Genomic DNA, 21393 nt, shown 5'->3' with positions numbered 1-21393 from the left:
CCGGGAGAAGTAATGGACCTTATGGGTCCTAGTGGAGAGAGAGAGGGGCGGCCAGGGTGGGCCACGCCCCCCTCCCCCTCTAGTCCGAATTGGACTAGGAGAGGGGGGCGCCGCCCCCCTTTCCTTCTCCCTCTTCCCCTTCCTTTCCCCCTCCTAGTAGGAGTAGGAAAGAGGGGAGTCCTACTCCTAGTAGGAGGAGGACTCCTCCTCCTTGGCGCGCCCTAGGGCCGCCCGGCCTCCTCCCCTTGCTCCTTTATATACGGGGGCAGGGGGCACCCCTAGATACACAAGTTGATCCACGTGATCGTTTTCTTAGCCGTGTGCGGTGCCCCCTTCCACCATACTCCTTGATAATATTGCAGCGGTGCTTAGGCGAAGCCCTGCGACGGTAGAACATCAAGATCTTCACCACGCCGTCGTGCTGACAGAACTCTTCCCCGACACTTTGCTGGATCGGAGTCCGGGGATCGTCATCGAGCTGAACGTGTGCTAAAACTCGGAGGTGCCGTAGTTTCGGTGCTTGATCGGTCGGGCCGTGAAGACGTACGACTACATCAACTGCGTTGTCATAACGCTTCCGCTGTCGGTCTACGAGGGTACGTAGATCACACTCTCCCCTCTCGTTGTTATGCATCACCATGATCTTGCGTGTGCATAGGAATTTTTTTGAAATTACTACATTCCCCAACACCTACATGGGCCCTAAGGGAGAAGAGGAGGGCCGGCCAAGGCAGGCCGCGCGCCCCCTCCCCCCTAGTCGGAATAGGACAAGGAAGGGGGGGGGGTCGCCCCCCTTTCCTCTTTCTCCCTTCCCCCTTCCTTTTCCAACAAGGCAAGAGGGGGGAGTCCTACTCCCGGTGGGAGTAGGACTCCTCCAGGCGCACCCCTTGGGCCGGCCGCACCTCCCCTCTCCCTCCTTTATATACGGGGGCAAGGGGGCACCCCATGACACACAAGTTGATCTTCATGATCGTTCCTTAGCCGTGTGCGGTGCCCCCTTCCACCATATTCCACCTCGGTCATATCGTAGCGGTGCTTAGGCGAAGCCCTGCATCGGTAGAAGATCATCACCGTCATCACGCCGTCGTGCTGACGAAACTCTCCCTCAACACTTTGCTAGATCGGAGCTCGAGGGACGTCACCGAGTTGAATGTGTGCAGAACTCGGAGGTGCCGTACGTTCGGTACTTGGATAGGTCGGATCGGGAAGACGTACGACTACTTCCTCTATGTTGTGTCAACGCTTCCGTTGCCGGTCTACGAGGGTACGTAGACAACACTCTCCCCTCTCGTTGCTATGCATCACCATGATCTTGCGTGTGCGTAGGAATTTTTTTGAAATTACTACGTTCCCCAATAGTGGCATCCGAGCCTAGGTTTTATGCGTTGATGTTATGCATGAGTAGAACACAAGTGAGTTGTGGGCGATATAAGTCATGCTGCTTACCAACATGTCATACTTTGGTTCGGCGATTGTTGGATGAAGCGGCCCAGACTGACATTACGCGTATGCTTACGCGAGACTGGTTCTACCGACGTGCTTTGCACACAGGTGGCTGGCGGGTGTCAGTTTCTCCAACTTTAGTTAAACCAAGTGTGGCTACGCCTGGTCCTTGAGAAGGTTAAAACAACACTAACTTGACAAACTATCGTTGTGGTTTTGATGCGTAGGTAAGAACGGTTCTTGCTCAGCCTGTAGCAGCCACGTAAAACTTGCAACAACAAAGTAGAGGACGTCTAACTTGTTTTTGCAGGGCATGTTGTGATGTGATATGGTCAAGACGTGATGAGATATAAGTTGTTGTATAAGATGATCATGTTTTGTTGAAGTTATCGACAACTGGCAAAAGCCTTATGGTTATCTCTCTATTGCATAAGATGCAAGCGCCAAATAATTGCTTTACTTTATCGCTAAGCGATAGCAATAGTTGCAAGAGCAATTGTTGGTGAGACAACCATGTGACGACACATTGATATATATCAAGATGATGGAGATCATGGTGTCATGCCGGTGACGATGGAGATCATGACGATGCTTTGGAGATGTAGATCAAAGGCACAAGATGATGATAGCCATATCATGTCACATATTATGATTGCATGTGATGTTTATCTTTTATACATCTTATTTTGCTTAGTTCGGCGGTAGCTTTATAAGATAATCTGTCACTAAATTATCAAGGTACAAGTGTTCTCCCTGAGTATGCACCGTTGCGAAAGTTCTTCGTGCTGAGACACCACGTGATGATCGGGTGTGATAGGCTCTACGTTCAAATACAACGGGTGCAAAACAGTTGCACACGCGGAATACTCAGGTTAAACTTGACGAGCCTAGCATATAACAGATATGGCCTCGGAACACGGAGATCGAAAGGTCGAGCGTGAATCATATAGTAGATATGATCAACATAGTGATGTTCACCATTGAAACTACTCCATCTCACGTGATGATCGGACATGGTTTAGTTGATATGGATCACGTAATCACTTAGAAGATTAGAGGGATGTCTGTCTAAGTGGGAGTTCTTAAGTAATATGATTAATTGAACTTTAATTTATCATGAACTTAGTCCTGGTAGTATTAGCATATCTATGTTGTAGATCAATAGCTCGCGATGTTGCTCCCAGTTTATTGTGTTCCTAGAGAAAGCTAAGTTGAAAAATGTTAGTAGCAATGGTGCGGATTGGATCCGTGATCTGAGGATTATCCTCATTGTTGCACAGAAGAATTATGTCCTTGATGCACCACTAGGTGACTGACCTATTGCAGGAGCAGATGCAGACATTATGAATGTTTGGCTAGCTCAATATGATGACTACTTGATAGTTTAGTGCACCATGCTTAACAGCTTAGAATCAGGATTTCAAAGACGTTTTGAACGTCATGGACCATATGAGATGTTCCAGGAGTTGAAATTAATATTTCAAGCAAATACCCGAGTTGAGAGATATGAAGTCTCCAACAAGTTCTATAGCTAAAAGATGGAGGAGAATAGCTCAAGCAGTAAGCATGTGCTCAGATTGTCTGGGTACTACAATCGCTTGAATCAAGTGGGAGTTAATCTTCCAGATAAAATAGTGATTGACATAATTCTCTAGTCACAATCACCAAGTTAGTAGAACTTAGTGATGAACTATAATATGCAAGGGATGACGAAAACAATTCCCAAGCTCTTCGCGATGTAAAAATCGGCGAAGGTAGAAATCAAGAACAACATCAAGTGTTGATGGTTGATAAGACCACTAGTTTCAAGAGAAAGGGCAAAGGGAAAAAGGGGAACTTCAAGGAGAACGGCAAACAAGTTGCTGATCAATTGAAGAAACCCAAGTATGGACCTAAGCCTGAGACTAAGTGCTTCTACTGCAAAGGGACTGGTCACTAGGAGCGGAACTACCCCAAGTATTTGGTGGATAAGAAGGATGACAAAGTGAACAAAGCTATATTTGATATACATGTTATTGATATGTACTTTACTAGTGGTTATAGCAACCCCTCGGTATTTGATACTGGTTTAGTTGCTAAGAGTGGTAACTCGAAATGGGAGTTGCAAAATAAACAGAGACTAGTTAAGGGTGAAGTGATGATGTGTGTTGGAAGTGATTCCAAGATTCGCACACTCCCTATACTTTCGGGATTAGTGTTGAACCTAAATAAGTGTTATTTGGTGTTTGCGCTGAGCATGAATATGGTTTGATCATGTTTATTGCAATACTGTTATTCATTTAAGTAAGAGAATAAATTGTTGTTCTGTTTACATGAATAAAACCTTATATGGTTACACACCCAATGAAAATGGTTTGTTAGATCTCGATCATGGTGATACACATTTTCATAATATTGAAGCCAAAAGATGCAAATTTAATAATGATAGTGCAACTTATTTGTGGCACTGCCGTTTAGGTCATATTGGTGTAAAGCGCATGAAGAAACTCCATGCTGATGGACTTTTGGAATCACTTGATGCTTGCGAACCAAGCCTCATGGGCAAGATGACTAAGACTCCGTTCTCCGGAACAATGGAGCGAGCAACTGACTTATTGGAAATAAAACATACTGATGTATGCGGTCCGATGAGTGTTAAGGCTCATGGCAAGTATCATTATTTTTTGACCTTCATAGATGATTTGAGCAGATATGGGTATATCTACTTAATGAAACACAAGTCTGAAACACTTGAAAAGTTCAAAGAGTTTTAGAGTGAAGTGGAGAATCATCATAACAAAAATAAAAGTTTCTACGATATGATCGCAGAAGTAAAATATTTGAGTTACGAGTTTGGCCTTCAGTTAAAACAATGTGAAATAGTTTCACTACTCACGCCACCTGGAACACCACAGTGTAATGGTGTGTCCGAACGTCGTAACCGTGCTTTATTAGATATGGTGCGATCTATGATGTCTCTTACTGATTTACCGCTATCGTTTTGGGGTTATGCATTAGAGACAGCTACATTCACGTTAAATAGGGCACCATCTAAATCCGTTGAGACGACACCGTATGAACTATGGTTTGGCAAGAAACCTAAGCTGTCATTTCTTAAAGTTTGAGGTTGCAATGCTTATGTGAAAAAGTTTCAACCTGATAAGCTCAACCCAAATAGGAGAAGTGCGTCTTCATAGGATACCCAAAAGAAAATGTTGGATACACCTTCTATCACAGATCTGAAGGCAAGATATTCGTTGCTGAGAATGGATCCTTTCTAGAAAAGGAGTTTCTCTCGAAAGAAGTGAGTGGGAGGAAAGTAGAAATTGATGAGGTAACTGTACCTGCTCCCTTATTGGAAAGTAGTTCATCACAGAAATCTATTCCTGTGACTACTACACCAATTAGTGAGGAAGCTAATGATGATGATCATATAACTTCAGATCAAGTTACTACTGAACAACGTAGGTAAACCAGAGTAAGATCCGCACAAGGGTGGTACGGTAATCCTATTCTGGAGGTCATGTTACTTGACCATGACGAGCCTACGAACTATGAGGAAGCGATGATGAGCCCAGATTCCGCAAAATGGCTTGAGGCCATGAAATCTAAGATGAGATCCATGTATGAGAACAAAGTGTGGACTTTGATTGACTTGCCCATTGATCAGCGAGCCATTGAGATTAAATGGATCTTCAAGAGGAAGACGGACGCTGATAGTAGTGTTACTATCTACAAAGCTAGAATTGTCGCAAAAAGGTTTTCGACAAGTTCAAGGTGTTGACTACGATGAGAGTTTCTCACTCGTATCTATGCTTAAGTCTGTCTGAATCATGTTAGCAATTGCCGCATTTTATGAAATCTGGCAAATGGATAAACAAAACTGCATTCCTTAATGGATTTATTAAAGAAGAGTTGTATATGATGCAACCAGAAGGTTTTGTCAATCCTAAAGGTGCTAACAAAATATGCAAGCTCCAGCGATCCATCTACGGACTGGTGCAAGCATCTCGGAGTTGGAATATACGCTTTGATAAGTTGATCAAAGCATATAGTTTTATACAGACTTGCGGTGAAGCCTGTATTTACAAGAAAGTGAGTGGGAGCACTACAACATTTCTAATAAGTATAGGTGAATGACATATTGTTGATCGGAGATAATGTAGAATTATTCTGCAAAGCATAAAGGAATGTTTGAAAGGAGTTTTTTCAAAGAAAGACCTCGGTGAAGCTGCTTACATATTAGAAATTGAGCATCAAGATCTATAGAGATAGATCAAGACGCTTGATAAGTTTTTCAATGAGTACATACCTTGACAAGATTTTGAAGTAGTTCAAAATGGAACAGTCAAAGAAGGAGTTCTTGCCTGTGTTACAAAGGTGTGAAGTTGAGTAAGACTCAAAACCCGACCACGGCAGAAGATAGAGAGAGAATGAAAGCCATTCCCTATGCCTCAGCCATAGGTTCTATAAAGTATGCCATGCTGTGTACCAGACCTATTGTATACCCTGCCCTGAGTTTGGCAAGGGAGTACAATAGTGACCTAGGAGTAGATCACTGGACATTGGTCAAAATTATCCTTAGAGGAATAAGGATATGTTTCTCGATTATGGAGGTGACAAAAGGTTCGTCGTAAAAGGTTACGTCGATGCAAGTTTTGACACTGATCCAGATGACTCAAAGTCTCAATCTGGATACATATTGAAAGTGGGAGCAATTAGCTAGAATAGCTTAGTGCAGAGCATTGTTGACATAGAAATTTGCAAAATACTTACGGATCTGAATGTGGCAGACCCGTTGACTAAACTTCTCTCAGAAGCAAAACATGATCACACCTTAGTACTCTTTGGGCGTTAATCACATAGCGATGTGAACTAGATTATTGAATCTAGTAAACCCTTTGGGTGTTAGTCACATGACGATGTGAACTATGGGTGTTAATCACATGGTGATGTGAACTATTGATGCTAAATCACATGGCGATGTGAACTAGATTATTGACTCTAGTGCAAGTGGGAGACTGAAGGAAATATGCCCTAGAGGCAATAATAAACTTATTATTTATTTATTTATTTCATGATAAATGTTTATTATTCATGCTAGAATTGTATTAACCGTAAACATAATACATGTGTGAATACATAGACTGAAGGAAATATGCCCTAGAGGCAATAATAAAGTTATTATTTATTTCCTTATTTCATGATAAATGTTTATTTTTCATGCTAGAACTGTATTATCCGGAAACATAATACTTGTGTGAATACATAGACAAACAGAGTGTCACTAGTATGCCTCTACTTGACTAGCTCGTTAATCAAAGATGGTTATGTTCCCTAACCATAGACATGTGTTGTTATTTGATTAACGGGATCACATCATTATGAGAATGATATGATTGACATGACCCATTCCATTAGCTTAGCACCCGATCCTTTAGTATGTTGCTATTGCTTTCTTCATGACTTATACATGTTCCTATGACTATGAGATTATGCAACTCCCGTTTGCCGGAGGAACACTTTGTGTGCTACCAAACGTCACAACGTAACTGGGTGATTATAAAGGAGCTCTACAGGTGTCTCCAAAGGTAAATGTTGGGTTGTCGTATTTCGAGATTAGGATTTGTCACTCCGATTGTCGGAGAGGTATCTCTGGGCCCTCTTGGTAATGCACATCACATAAGCCTTGCAAGCATTGCAACTAATGAGTTAGTTGCGAGATGATGTATTACGAAACGAGTAAAGAGACTTGCCGGTAACAATATTGAACTAGGTATTGAGATACCGACGATCAAATCTCGGGCAAGTAGCATACCGATGACAAAGGGAACAACGTATGTTGTTATGTGGTCTGACCGATAAAGCTCTTCGTAGAATACGTGGGAGCCAATATGAGCATCCAGGTTCCGCTATTGGTTATTAACCGGAGACGTGTCTCGGTCATGTCTACATTGTTCTCGAACTCGTAGGGTCCGCACGCTTAAGGTTTCGATGACAGTTATATTATGAGTTTATGCATTTTGATGTACCGAAGATTTGTTCGGAGTCCCGGATGTGATCACGGACATGACGAGGAGTCTCGAAATGGTCGAGATAAAGATTGATATATTGGAAGCCTATATTTGGATATCGGAAGTGTTCCGGGTGAAATCGGGATTTTACCGGAGTACCGGGAGGTTACCGGAACCCCCCGGGAGGTATATGGGTCTTAGTGGGCTTTAGTGGAAGAGAGGAGATGTGGCCAGGGCTGGGCCGCGCGCCCCTCCCCCCTAGTCCGAATAGGACAAGGAGAGGGGGGTGGCGCCCCCCTTCCTTCTCTCTCTCCTCTTTCCCCCTCCCGAATCCTATTCCAACTAGGAAAGGGGGGGGGGAATCCTACTCCCGGTGGGAGTAGGACTCCTCCTGGCGCGCCCTCCTCCTGGCCGGCCGCACCCCCCCTTGATCCTTTATATACGGGGGCAGGGGGCACCCCTAGATACAGAAGTTGATCCACATGATCATATTCTTAGCCGTGTGCGGTGCCCCCTTCCACCATAATCCTCGATAATATTGTAGTGGTGCTTAGGCGAAGCCCTGTGACGGTAGTACATCAAGATCGTCACCACGCCGTCGTGCTGACGGAACTCTTCCCCGACACTTTGCTGGATCAGAGTCCGAGGATCGTCATCAAGATGAACGTGTGCTAGAACTCGGAGGTGCCGTAGTTTCGGTGCTTGATCAGTCGGGCCGTGAAGACGTACGACTACATCAACCGCGTTGTGCTAACACTTCCGCTGTCGGTCTACATGGGTATGTAGATCGCACTCTCCCCTCTCATTGCTATGCATCACCATGATCTTGCATGTGCGTAGGAATTTTTTTGAAATTACTACGTTCCCCAACAGTGGTATCAGAGCCTAGGTTTTTATGTGTTGATGTTATATGCACGAGTAGAACACAAGTGAGTTGCGGGCGATATAAGTCATACTGCTTACCAGCATGTCATACTTTGGTTTGGCGGTATTGTTGGACGAAGCGGCCCGGACCGACATTACGCGTACGCTTACGCGAGACCGGTTCTCCCGACGTGCTTTGCACAAAGGTGGCTAGCGGGTGACAGTTTCTCCAACTTTAGCTGAACCGAGTGTGGCTACGCCCGGTCCTTGCGAAGGTTAAAACAACACCAACTTGACAAACTATCGTTGTGGTTTTGATGCGTAGGTAAGATTGGTTCTTGCTTAAGCCCGTAGCAGCCACGTAAAACTTGCAACAACAAAGTAGAGGACGTCTAACTTGTTTTTGCAGGGCATGTTGCGATGTGATATGGTCAAGACATGATGCTAAATTTTATTGTATGAGATGATCATGTTTTGTAACCAAGTTATCGGCAACTGGGAGGAGCCATATGGTTGTCGCTTTATTGTATGCAATGCAATTGCGCTGTAATGCTTTACTTTATCACTAAGCGGTAGCGATAGTCGTGGAAGCATAAGATTGGTGAGACGACAACGATGCTATGATGATGATCAAGGTGTCGCGCCGGTGACGATGGTGATCACGACGGTGCTTCGAAGATGGAGATCACAAGCACAAGATGATGATGGCCATATCATATCACTTATATTGATTGCATGTGATGTTTATCTTTTATGCATCTTATCTTGCTTTGATTGACGGTAGCATTTTAAGATGATCTCTCACTAATTATCAAGAAGTGTTCTCCCTGAGTATGCACCGTTGCGAAAGTTCTTCGTGCTGAGACACCACGTGATGATCGGGTGTGATAGGCTCTACGTTCAAATACAACGGGTGCAAAACAGTTGCACACGCAGAATACTCAGGTTATACTTGACGAGCCAAGCATATACAGATATGGCCTCGGAACACAGAGACCGAAAGGTCGAGCGTGAATCATATAGTAGATATGATCAACATAGCGATGTTCACCAATGAAACTACTCTATCTCATGTGATGATCGGACATGGTTTAGTTGATTTGGATCACGTGATCACTTAGAGGATTAGAGGGATGTCTATCTAAGTGGGAGTTCTTAAGTAATATGATTAATTGAACTTAAATTTATCATGAACTTAGTCCTGGTAGTATTTTGCAAATCATGTTCTAGATCAATAGCTCGCATTGTTGCTTCCGTGTGTTTATTTTGATATGTTCCTAGAGAAAATTGTGTTGAAAGATGTTAGTAGCAATGATGCGGATTGGATCCGTGATCTGAGGTTTATCCTCATTGCTGCACATAAAAATTATGTCTTTGATGCACCGCTAGGTGACAAACCTATTGCAAGAGCAGATGCAGATGTTATGAACATTTGGCTAGCTCAATATGATGACTACTTGATAGTTTAGTGCACCATGCTTAAACGGCTTAGAATCAGGACTTCAAAGACGCTTTGAACGTCATGGACCATATGAGATGTTAGTTGAAGTTAATATTTCAAGCAAATACCCGAGTTGAGAGATATGAAGTCTCCAACAAGTTCTATAGCTAAAAGATGGAGGAGAATCACTCAACTAGTGAGCATGTGCTCAGATTGTCTGGGTACTACAATCGCTTGAATCAAGTGGGAGTTAATCTTCCAGATAAGATAGTGATTGACAGAATTCTCTACTCACCATCACCAAGTTAGTAGAACTTCGTGATGAACTATGATATGCAAGGGATAACGGAAACGATTCCCAAGCTCTTCGTAATGCTGAAATTGACGAAGGTAGAAATCGAGAAAAACATCAAGTGTTGATGATAGACAAGACCACTAGTTTCCAGAAAAGGGCAGAGGGAAGAAGGGGAACTTCAAGAAGAACAGCAAGCAAGTGGCTGCTCAAGTGAAGAAGCCCAAGTCTGGTCCTAAGCCTGAGACTAAGTGTTTCTACTACAAAGGGACTGGTCATTGGAAGCGGAACTACCCCAAGTCATTGGCGGATAAGAAGGATGGCAAAGTGAACATAAGTATATTTCATATACGTGTTATTGATGTGTACTTTACTAGTGTTTATAGCAACCCCTCGGCATTTGATACTGGTTCAGTTGCTAAGAGTAGTAACTCAAAATGGGAGTTACAGAATAAACAGAAACAAGTAAAGGGTGAGGTGACGATGTGTGTTGGAAGTAGTTCCAAGATTGATATGATCATCATCGCACACTCCCTATACTTTCGGGATTAGTGTTGAAACTAAATAAGTGTTATTTGGTGTTTGCATTGAGCATGAATATGATTTGATCATGTTTATTGCAATACGGTTTTTCATTAAAGTCAGAGAATAATTGTTGTTCTGTTTACATGAATAAAACCTTCGATGGTCATACACCCAATGAAAATAGTTCGTTGGATCTCGATCGTAGTGTTATACATATTCATAATATTGAAGCCAAAAAATGCAAAGTTAATAATGATAGTGCAACTTATTTGTGGCACTGCCGTTCAGGTCATATCGGTGTAAAGCGCATGAAGAAACTCCATACTGATGGGCTTTTGGAATCACTTGATTATGAACCAGTTGATGCTTGCGAACCATGCCTCATGGGCAAGATGACTAAGACTCCATTTTTCGGAACAATGGAGCGAGCAACGGATTTGTTGGAAATCATACATACTGATGTATGTGGTCTGATGAATACTGAGGCTCGCGACATGTATCATTATTTTCTGACCTTCACAGATGATTTAAGCAGATATGAGTATATCTACTTGATGAAATATAAGTCTAAAAAGTTCAAAGTATTTCAGAGTGAAGTGGAAAATCATCGTGACAAGAAAATAAAGTTTCTACGATCTGATCGCAGAGACGAATATTTGAGTTACGAGTTTGGTCTTCAATTAAAACAATGTGGAATAGTTTCACAAACTCATGCCACCTGGAACACCGAAACATAATGGTGTGTCCGAACGTCATAACCGTACTTTATTGGATATAGTACAATCTATGATGTTTATTACCGATTTACTAATATCGTTTTGGGATCATGCATTAGAGACAACTGCATTCACGAAAAAAGGGGCACCATCTAAATCCTTTGAGACGATACTGTATGAAATGTGGTTTAGCAAGAAACCAAAGTTGTCGTTTCTTAAAGTTTGGGGTTGCAATGCTTATAAGAAAAAGTTTCATCCTGATAAGCTCAAACCCAAATTGGAGAAATGTGTCTTCATAGGATACCCAAAGAAGACAGTTGGGTACACCTTCTATCACAGATCCGAAGGCAAGAAATTCGTTGCTAAGAATGGATCCTTTCTAGAGAAGGAGTTTCTCTCGAAAGAAGTGAGTGGGAGGAAAGTAGAACTTGATGAGGTAACTGTACCTGCTCCCTTATTGGAAAGTAGTTCATCATAGAAAACGGTTTCTGTGACACCTACACCAATTAGTGAGGAAGTTAATGATGATGATCATGAAACTTCAGATCAAGTTATTACTGAACCTCGTAGATTAACCAGAGTAAGATCCGCATCAGAGTGGTACGGTAATCCTGTTCTGGAAATCATGCTACTAGATCATGATGAACCTACAAACTATGAAGAAGCGATGGTGAGCCCAGATTCCGCAAAATGGCTTGAAGCCATGAAATCTGAGATGGGATCCATGTATGAAAACAAAGTATGGACTTTGGTTGACTTGCCCAATGATCGGCAAGAAATTGAAAATAAATGGATCTTCAAGAGGAAGACGGACGCTGGTAGTAGTGTTACTATCTACAAAGCTAGAATTGTCGCAAAAAGGTTTTCGACAAGTTCAAGATGTTGACTACGATGAGAGTTTCTCACTCGTATCTATGCTTAAGTCTGTCCGAATCATGTTAGCAATTGCCGCATTTTATGAAATCTGGCAAATGGATAAACAAAGCTGCGTTCCTTAATGGATTTCTTAAAGAAGAGTTGTATATGATGCAACCAGAAGGTTTTGTCAATCCTAAAAATGTTAACAAAATATGCAATCTCTAGCGATCCATCTGTGGACTGGTGCAAGCATCTCGGAGTTGGAATATGCGCTTTGATGAGATGATCAAAGTATATAGTTTTATACAGACTTGCGGTGAAGCCTGTATTTACAAGAAAGTGAGTGGGAGCACTACATCATTTCTGACAAGTATATGTGAATGACATATTATTGATCAAAAATAATGTAGAATTATTCTGCAAAGCATAAAGGAGTGTTTGAAAGAAGTTTTTCAAAGAAAGACCTCGGCGAAGCTGCTTACATATTGAGCATCAAGATCTATAGAGATAGATCAAGATGCTTGAAAAGTTTTTTCAATGAGTACATACCTTGACAAGATTTTGAATTAAGTTCAAAATAGAACAGTCAAAGAAAGAGTTCTTGCCTGTGTTACAAGGTGTGAAATTGAGTAAGACTCAAAGCCCAACCATGGCAGAAGATAGAAAGACAATGAAAGTCATTCCCTATGCCTCAACCATAGGTTCTATAAAGTATGCCATGTTGTGTACCGGACCTATTGTATACCCTACACTGTTTTTAGCAAGGGAGTACAATAGTGATCTAGGAGTAGATCACTGGACAGCGGTCAAAATTATCCTTAGTGGAATAAGGATATGTTTCTCGATAATGGAGGTGACAAAAGATTCATCGTAAAAGGGTTACGTTGATACAAGTTTAGGCACTGATCTGGATGACTCTAAGTCTTCATCTGGATACATATTGAAAGTGGGAGCAATTAGCTAAAGTAGCTCCGTGCAGAGCATTGTAGACATAGAAATTTGCAAAATACTTACGGATCTGAATATGACAGACCCGTTGACTAAAATTATCTCACAAGAAAAACATGATCACACCTTAGTACTCTTTGGGTGTTAATCACATAGCGATGTGAACTAGATCACTAACTCTAGTAAACCCTTTGGGTGTTGGTCACATGTCGATGTGAACTATGGGTGTTAACCACATAAAGATGTTAACTATTGATGTTAAATCACATGGCAATGTGAACTAGATTATTGACTCTAGTGCAAGTGGGAGACTGAAGGAAATATGCCCTAGAGGCAATAATAAAGTTATTATTTATTTCCTTATTTCATGATAAATGTTTATTATTCATGCTAGAATTGTATTATCCGGAAACGTAATACTTGTGTGAATACATAGACAAACTAAAAGTCACTAGTATGCCTCTACTTGACTAGCTCGTTAATCAAAGATGGTCATGTTTCCTAACCATAGACATGTGTTGTTATTTGATTAACGGGATCACATCATTAGGAGAATGATATGATTGACATGACCCATTCCATTAGCTTAGCACCCGATCGTTTAGTATGTTGCTATTGCTTTCTTCATGACTTATACATGTTCCTATGACTATGAGATTATGCAACTCCCGTTTGCCGGAGGAACACTTTGTGTGCTACCAAACGTCACAACGTAACTGGGTGATTATGAAGGAGCTCTACAGGTGTCTCCAAAGGTAAATGTTGGGTTGTCGTATTTCGAGATTAGGATTTGTCACTCCGATTGTCGGAGAGGTATCTCCGGGCCCTCTCGGTAATGCACATCACATAAGCCTTGCAAGCATTGCAACTAATGAGTTAGTTGCAAGATGATGTATTACGAAACGAGTAAAGAGACTTGCCGGTAACGAGATTGAACTAGGTATTGAGATACCGACGATCAAATCTCGGGCAAGTAACATACCGATGACAAAGGGAACAACGTATGTTGTTATGCGGTCTGGCCGATAAAGATTTTCGTAGAATATGTGGGAGCCAATATGAGCATCCAGGTTTCGCTATTGGTTATTAACCAGAGACGTGTCTCGGTCATGTCTACATTGTTCTCGAACCCGTAGGGTCCGCATGCTTAAGGTTTCGATGACAGTTATATTATGAGTTTATGCATTTTGATGTACCGAAGATTTGTTCGAGTCCCGGATATGATCACGGACATGACGAGTAGTCTCAAAATGGTCGAGACAAAAAGATTGATATATTGGAAGCCTATATTTGGATATCGGAAGTGTTCCGGGTGAAATCGGGATTTTACCGGAGTACCGGGAGGTTACCGGAACCCCCCGGGAGGTATATGGGTCTTAGTGGGCTTTAGTGGAAGATAGGAGAGGTGGCCAGGGCTGGGCCGCGCGCCCCTCCCCCCCTAGTCCGAATAGGACAAGGAGAGGGGGGCGGCGCCCCCCCCCTTCCTTCTCTCTCTCCTCTTCCCCCCTCCCGAATCCTATTCCAACTAGGAAAGGGGGGGAATCCTACTCCCGGTGGGAGTAGGACTCCTCTTGGCGCGCCCTCCTCCTGGCCGGCCGCACCCTCCCTTGATCCTTTATATACGGGGGCAGGGGGCACCCCTAGATACAGAAGTTGGTCCATGTGATCATATTCTTAGCCGTGTGCAGTGCCCCCTTCCACCATAATCCTCGATAATATTGTAGCGGTGCTTAGGCGAAGCCCTGTGAGGGTAGTACATCAAGATTGTCACCACGCCGTCGTGCTGACGGAACTCTTCCCCGACACTTTGCTGGATCGGAGTCCGGGGATCGTCATCAAGCGGAACGTGTGCTAGAACTCGGAGGTGCCGTAGTTTCGGTGCTTGATCGGTCGGGCCGTGAAGACGTATGACTACATCAACCGCGTTGTGCTAACGCTTCCGCTGTCGGTCTACAAGGGTATGTAGATCGCACTCACCCCTCTCGTTGCTATGCATCACCATGATCTTGCGTGTGCGTAGGAAATTTTATGAAATTACTACGTTCCCCAACATAGACAAACAGAGTGTCACTAGTATGCCTCTACTTGACTAGCTCGTTGAATCAAAGATGGTTAAGTTTCCTAGCCATAGACATGAGTTGTCATTTGATTAACGGGGTCACATCATTAGAGAATGATGTGATTTACTTGACCCATTCTGTTAGCATAACACTTGATCGTTTAGTTTGTTGCTATTGCTTTCTTCATGACTTATACATGTTCCTATGACTATGAGATTATGCAACTCCCGTTTACCGGAGGAACACTTTGTGTGCTACCAAATGTCACAATGTAACTAGGTGATTATAACGGTGCTCTATAGGTGTCTCCGAAGGTATTTGTTGGGTTGGCGTATTTCGAGATTAGGATTTGTCACTCTGATTGTCGGAGAGCTATCTCTGGGCCCTCTCGGTAATGCACATCACTCAAGCCTTGCAAGCATTGCAACTAAATAAGTTAGTTGCGGGATGATGTATTACAGAACGAGTAAAGAGACTTGCCGGTAACGATATTGAACTAGGTATTGAGATACCGACGATCGAATCTCGGGCAAGTAACATAGCGATGACAAAGGGAACAACGTATATTGTTATGTGGTCTGACCAATAAAGATCTTCGTAGAATATGTAGTGTTGGGGAACGTAGTAATTTTAAAAAATTTCCTACGCACACGCAAGATCATGGTGATGCATAGTAACAAGAGGGGAGAGTGTTGTCTACGTACCCTCGTAGACCGAAAGCGGAAGCGTTAGCACAATGCGGTTGATGTAGTCGTACGTCTTCACGATCCGACCGATCAAGTACCGAACGCACGGCACCTCCGAGTTCTGCACACGTTCAACTCGATGACGTCCCTCGAACTCCGATCCAGCCAAGCTTTGAGGGAGAGTTCCGTCAGCATGACGGCGTGGTGAAGACGATGATGTTCTACCGACGCAGGGCTTCACCTAAGCACCGCTACAATATAACCGAGGTGGATTATGGTGGAGAGGGGCACCGCACACGGCTAAGAGATCAAGAGATCAATCGTTGTGTCTTTGGGGTTCCCCCTACCCCCGTATATAAATGAGTGGAGGAGGGGGAGGGCCGGCCCTCTCTATGGCGCGCCCTAGGGGAGTCCTACTCCCACCGGGAGTAGGATTCCCCCTTTCCTAGTGGAACTAGGAGCCCTTCCAAGTAGTAGGAGTAGGAGGGAAGGAAAGGGGAGGGAAAAGGAGAAGGAAGGAAGGGGGCGCCCCCCTCCCTAGTCCAATTCGGACCAGCCCATGGGGAGGGGTGCGGCCACCCTTTGAGGCCTTTCTCTTCTTTCCCGTATGGCCCATTAAGGCCCAATACGAATTCCCGTAACTCCCCGGTACTCCCGAAAATACCCGAATCACTCAGAACCTTTCCGATGTTCGAATATAGTCATCCAATATATCGATCTTTACGTCTCGACCATTTCGAGACTCCTCGTCATGTCCCCGATCTCACCCGGGACTCCGAACTCCTTCGGTACATCAAAACACATAAACTCATAATATAACCGTCATTGAACTTTAAGCATGCGGGCCCTACGGGTTCGAGAACTATGTAGACATGACCGAGACATGTCTCCGGTCAATAACCAATAGCGGAACCTGGATGCTCATATTGGCTCCTACATATTCTCGAAGATCTTTATCGGTCAAATCGCATAACAACATACGTTGTTCCCTTTGTCATCGGTATGTTACTTGCCCGAGATTCGATCGTCGGTATCTCAATACCTAGTTCAATCTCGTTACTGGCAAGTCTCTTTGCTTGTTCCGTAACACATCATCCCGCAACTAACTCATTAGTTGAAATGCTTGCAAGGCTTATAGTGATGTGCATTACCGAGTGAGCCCAGAGATACCTCTCCGACAATCAGAGTGACAAATCCTAATCTCGAAATATGCCAACCCAACAAGTACCTTCGGAGACACCTGTAGAGCACCTTTATAATCACCCAGTTAAGTTGTGACGTTTGGTGGCACACAAAGTGTTCCTCCGGTAAACGGGAGTTGCATAATCTCATAGTCATAGGAACATGTATAAGTCATGAAGAAAGCAATAGCAACAAACTAAACGATCAAGTGCTAAGCTAACGGAATGGGTCAAGTCAATCACATCATTCTCCTAATGATGTGATCCCGTTAATCAAATGACAACTCATGTCTATGGTTAGGAAACATAACCATCTTTGATCAACGAGCTAGTTAAGTAGAGGCATACTAGTGACACTCTGTTTGTCTATGTATTCACACATGTATTATGTTTCCGGTTAATACAATTCTAGCATGAATAATAAACATTTATCATGATATAAGGAAATAAAAAATAACTTTATTATTGCCTCTAGGGCATATTTCCTTCATGTAGGAGCCAATATGAGCATCCAGGTTCCGCTATTGGTTATTGACCAGAGACATGTCTCGGTCATGTCTACAAAGTTCTTGAACCCGTAGGGTCCGCACGCTTAAAGTTCGGTGACGATCGTAATTAGGGTTTTTGTGTTTTGATGTACCGAAGGTTGTTCGGTGTCCCGGATGTGACCACAGACATGACGAGGAGTCTCGAAATGGTCGAGACATAAAGATTGATATATTGGAAGCCTATATTTGGATATCGGAAACATTCCGGGTGAAATCGGGATTTTACCAGAGTACTGGGGGGTTATCGGAACCACGCGGGGGTTATTGGGCCTACATGGGCCCTAAGGGAGAAGAGGAGGGCTGGCCAGGGCAGGCCGCACGCCCCCTCCCCCCTAGTCCGAATAGGACAAGGAAGGGGGGGGGGGCGCCCCCCCTTTCCTCTTTCTCCCTTCCCCCTTCCTTTTCCAACAAGGCAAGAGGGGGGAGTCCTACTCCCGGTGGGAGTACGACTCCTCCAGGCGCACCCCTTGGGCCGGCCGCACCTCCCCCTCTCCCTCCTTTATATACGGAGGCAAGGGGGCACCCCATGACACACAAGTTATCTTCGTGATCGTTCCTTAGCCGTGTGCGGTGCCCCCTTCCACCATATTCCACCTCGGTCATATCGTAGCGGTGCTTAGGCGAAGCCCTGCGTCGGTAGAACATCATCACCATCATCACGCCGTCGTGCTGATGAAACTCTCCCTCAAGACTTTGCTGGATCGGAGCTCGAGGGACGTCACCGAGTTGAACGTGTGCAGAATCGGAGGTGCCGTACATTCGGTACTTGGATCGGTCGGATCGGGAAGACGTACGACTACTTCCTCTACGTTGTGTCAACGCTTCCGTTGCCGGTCTACGAGGGTATGTAGACAACACTCTCCCCTCTCGTTGCTATGCATCACCATGATCTTGCGTGTGCGTAGGATTTTTTTTTGAAATTACTACGTTCCCCAACACCAACATGATGAAAGTGACTAGATGAAATTCCCGTGTACCCTGAAGAACACTTTTCTTATCATAATACACCATTTTGGCCTGTCCTTTGCCTCAAAAGGATTAGGCTACCTTTCTGCACTTTTGTTACTACTATCGTTACTTGCTCGTTACAAATTATCTTGCTATCAAACTACTCCGCTACTTACAATTTCAGCACTTGCACACATTACCTTACTGAAAACTACTTGTCATTTCCTTCTACTACTTGTTGGGTTCGACACTCTTACTTATCGAAAAGGGCTATAATTGATCCCCTATATTTGTGGGTCATCAAGACTATTTTCTGGCACCGTTGCCGGGGAGCGAAGTGCCTTTGGTAAGGAAACATTTATATAGTATGCTGAAATTTATTGTCACTTGTTACTATGGAAAACAATCCTTTGAGGGGTTTGTTCGGGGTATCTTCACCTTATCCGGAACCACAATTAATTACCCCTCAACCTACTGCAACTACTAAAAATATTGAATATGAAATTCCTTCGGGTATGATAGAACAACTGCTAGCTAATCCTTATGCAGGAGATGGAATCGAACATCCTGATATGCACTTGATATGGCGGTGTCCTCCAGAACCGGGTTATCATTCCCTCCAATGACCCGGAGTTCTCGAGTCATGTCATTATAGCCCCCGAGTCTTAAGATTACTCGAGGAGTTGGCTTGAGACTCTCCATATTTGACCGTGATATAAACCGGTATGCGTCATTCAACATCTCAGTGACATAACTTGTCCTGCACTGAAGAACGCGGAGTTGATGATCACCATGGTGAAGCTGAAATCAATCACAGCCGAGTCGGCCGCGGGAGCAGACAGATGAGTCAACCACAGTGTTGTAAGCCGGTGCGGACGAGCAAGTTGTCCTCCTTGTTGTAAACCGGCGCGGACGCATGAACCGGCCGTGAGGGCGGACGGGCGAGTCATCCGTGGCGTTGTAAGGCGGTGCGGACGGGCAAGTCGGCCGACGTGTTGATGCAAAATGGACCGCAACACACATGTCCGTGAAGCTATGCGCACAGCTGAACGTGCATCCGTGGTATAATGGCATAAACAATTATCCTGCGTAAAATGTTACATGACAGAGTAATTGTTCTTTGACAAAAAAACAATAAGTGTTTAATAAGATAAGTTCAGATAGATATCACCTGATGTTTGTGAATGACATATGATCTGTATGCCGCGTCAGAGGCGGCTCAATATAATCTCGGCGGTTCAGGCAGACCGGTGACTCCCGGCGGCTCAACACAGCAGAGGCGGCTCAACGTGGCCTCGGCGGCTCAATAAACGCTAGTCCAAAGGTGATGTTGGCACGCGCGTTATGCGGCATTTTTGTAATGAATAATGGTTCTGTGAAAAAATATCACAAACCAACGTAATTGTTCTCAAAAGGAAAAATTTGATACGTGCTATTTAAAATAGTCTGGACATATATCACCTGATGTATTTGGACCTTATAATCCTCAGCGGTATCCGTTAGTCAACCCGGCACGTTGAATAGGCCAGACCTTAGGGCGGTCAGTAAAACGGCCGCAACATCGAAGGCGGCACAGACAGATGAGTCAGCCGCAATGTTGTAAGACGGCGTAGACGAGCAAGTTGTCCTCCGTGTTGTAAACCGGTGCAGACGCGTGAACCGGCCGCGAGAGCGGACGGGCGAGTCGTCCGTGGCGTTGTAAGCCGGTGCGGTCGCGAGAGACGACCATAGTGTTGAAAACGGCCCGGACACGGGTGAGACAAACGTGGACGCGGATGATGAGTGAGTCACGCGTGCGGATGTAGCGGGGGCGGCGACTTGCGCACGTATCTAATTTGTGCAGTCGACGGATGATCTGTAATTAGCATGCGTAGATAACTTGTGAGCACAGTTTTTGAATCCCGTTTTGTCTTTATATGCATCCAAAGGTCTTTGCATTGATCCCCTTGAGGACCTTGCCAGATGCTGTCGCAGCTCCTAACCTCCATATCTTGCTGAGCCTTGACATATCCTTTAGCCAAATGACCTCATGCCTTAATACTGGTTTTTATCTCCTAATGTCAGTGCTTCACAAGTTGAAATATCAAACGCCGGGGCAGGACACCAATGCACGCGTTCGTTCAATGTTTGCAAGCAAACAATCAGCTAGGTTGATTTGACCAACACTAACCACAATCCACAGCAAAGTCACTCCACGACGATAGCGGGGCAACAGAGGGGCACCCTGCGGAGCTGCAGGGTGCAGCATGGGAGGCGGCCGCGAGCAGCGACCTGGCCCGGGCGCGCGAGCGACTTGGCGACTTGAAGCAGAAACAGCAGGAGGCCGACACACCGGCAGCTTTCCCGGCCGGCTCAAGGCACGGCGGCAGTGACCGCAGGGCGGCTCAGGGTCGCAGTAGCGCGGCGGCTCATGGTAGCAGCTCGGAGGCGGCGTGCAGCGAAGGAGGCTCATGGTGGTGTGGCGGTGGAAACAAAGCACAGCGCAAGAGATCGGGCGGCTCGAAGCAGAGGCAAAGGTAGAAGATGAGGCCAGCGACTTCTGAAATAGCACATGGCCAAGCGGCGGCACGAGGCCCTCAATTAGTATACTCATGTAATCCACTGTGTCTTCTATTCTTGTTTGGCCAAGTAGTATTTTTTGTCTCACGTGATTCTGAGCTTTGGAGGCCGTGCTTCTGTCCATGAATATGGCCGATGTAGGCGGTATCTTTGATCAATTATTTGCCAAGTCTCCTTCCGGTACTCGTGCATGTACTACTTCAAGGATTGGTAATACTACGACAGAACGACCTGGCTGATTGACCAATCGCTCCGCCTCAAGATTTTCTTCATGGTCTTGCTTTATCCTGACACAGCGTACAGCGGTTCAGGGCGAATTTGGCGCCGTAGA

At 44.5% G+C, this 21393-nt stretch overlaps 1 pseudogene; it reads left to right on the top strand.

Moving 5' to 3' along the window:
* The window catches only part of LOC123056761 (uncharacterized), a 39210-nt pseudogene extending 18187 nt beyond the window's left edge, over window positions 1-21023 (top strand).
* Window positions 21024-21393: the final 370 nt, after the last annotated feature.

The sequence above is a fragment of the Triticum aestivum genome, chromosome 3A (genome assembly GCF_018294505.1).
Source record: "Triticum aestivum cultivar Chinese Spring chromosome 3A, IWGSC CS RefSeq v2.1, whole genome shotgun sequence".
In the NCBI taxonomy this organism is placed as follows: Eukaryota; Viridiplantae; Streptophyta; class Magnoliopsida; order Poales; family Poaceae; genus Triticum; species Triticum aestivum.
This window is presented reverse-complemented; position numbering and strand designations above follow the sequence as displayed.